Source organism: Syngnathus floridae, unplaced genomic scaffold (genome assembly GCF_059516105.1).
Source record: "Syngnathus floridae isolate MCC-2025c unplaced genomic scaffold, RoL_Sflo_1.0 HiC_scaffold_40, whole genome shotgun sequence".
Lineage (NCBI taxonomy): Eukaryota > Metazoa > Chordata > Actinopteri > Syngnathiformes > Syngnathidae > Syngnathus > Syngnathus floridae.
Genome location: NW_028284069.1, coordinates 6,084 through 7,500, shown reverse-complemented (window position 1 = coordinate 7,500; position 1,417 = coordinate 6,084).

Sequence of the window (1,417 nt, the reverse complement as noted above, 5' to 3'; positions counted from 1 at the left end):
CGTGTCCGCCTCTCGGTGGTTCCTGCCGGGCGTGGGTCGCCGTCCGCTCTCGGTACTTTACGGGACCACGTTCGGCCCGCGGACCAGCCGGCGGGGCTCTCTTGAAAGCTTACCCGCCTTCGCTGGTTCCCTGCTCGGCCACGAGTGGCGAGGATTCGGCCTCTTCGCCCGGAGCGCGGCTCAACTTCAGCGAAAATGCACTAAGTGCCAAAGCCCATTCATTTACAACGGCGTGTCCGCCAGAGGGCGCATTTCCCGCCGCGGACCGGCCGGCGGGGCTCGTCGGAGAGCGTGTCCGCCTCTCGGTGGTTCTTACCGGGCGTGGGTCGGCGTCCGCTGTGGGTACGTTACGGGACCACGTTCGGCCCGCGGACCAGCCGGCGGGGCTCTCTTGAAAGCTTACCCGCCTTCGCTGGTTCCCCGGTCGGCCGCGAGTGGCGAGAATTCGGCCTCTTCGCCCGGAGCGCGGCTCAACTTCAGCGAAAATGCACTAAGTGCCAAAGCCCATTCATTTACAACGGCGTGTCCGCCAGAGGGCGCGTTTCCCGCCGCGGACCGGCCGGCGGGGCTCGTCGGAGAGCGTGTCCGCCTCTGGGTGGTCCTTGCCGGGCGTGGATCGGCGTCCGCTGTCGGTAGGTGACGGGACCATAATTGGCCCGCGGACCAGCCGGCGGGGCTCTATGGAAAAGCTTACCCGCCTTCGCTGGTTCCCTGCTCGGCCACGAGTAGCGAGGATTCGGCCTCTTCGCCCGGAGCGCGAATCAACTTCAGCGAAAATGCACTAAGTGCCAAAGCCCATTCATTTACAACGGCGTGTCCGCCAGAGGGCGCATTTCCCGCCGCGGACCGGCCGGCGGGGCTCGTCGGAGAGCGTGTCCGCCTCTGGGTGGTCCTTGCCGGGCGTAGGTCGGCGTCCGCTGTCGGTACTTTACGGGACCATAATTGGCCCGCGGACCAGCCGGCGGGGCTCTCTTGAAAGCCTACCCGCCTTCGCTGGTTCCCCGGTCGGCCACGAGTAGCGAGGATTCGGCCTCTTCGCCCGGAGCGCGAATCAACTTCAGCGAAAATGCACTAAGTGCCAAAGCCCATTCATTTACAACGGCGTGTCCGCCAGAGGGCGCATTTCCCGCCGCGGACCGGCCGGCGGGGCTCGTCGGAGAGCGTGTCCGCCTCTGGGTGGTCCTTGCCGGGCGTAGGTCGGCGTCCGCTGTCGGTACTTTACGGGACCATAATTGGCCCGCGGACCAGCCGGCGGGGCTCTCTTGAAAGCCTACCCGCCTTCGCTGGTTCCCCGGTCGGCCACGAGTAGCGAGAATTCGGCCTCTTCGCCCGGAGCGCGGCTCAACTTTTGCGAAAATGCACTAAGTGCCAAAGCCCATTCATTTACAACGGCGTGTCCGCCAGAGGGCGCATTTCC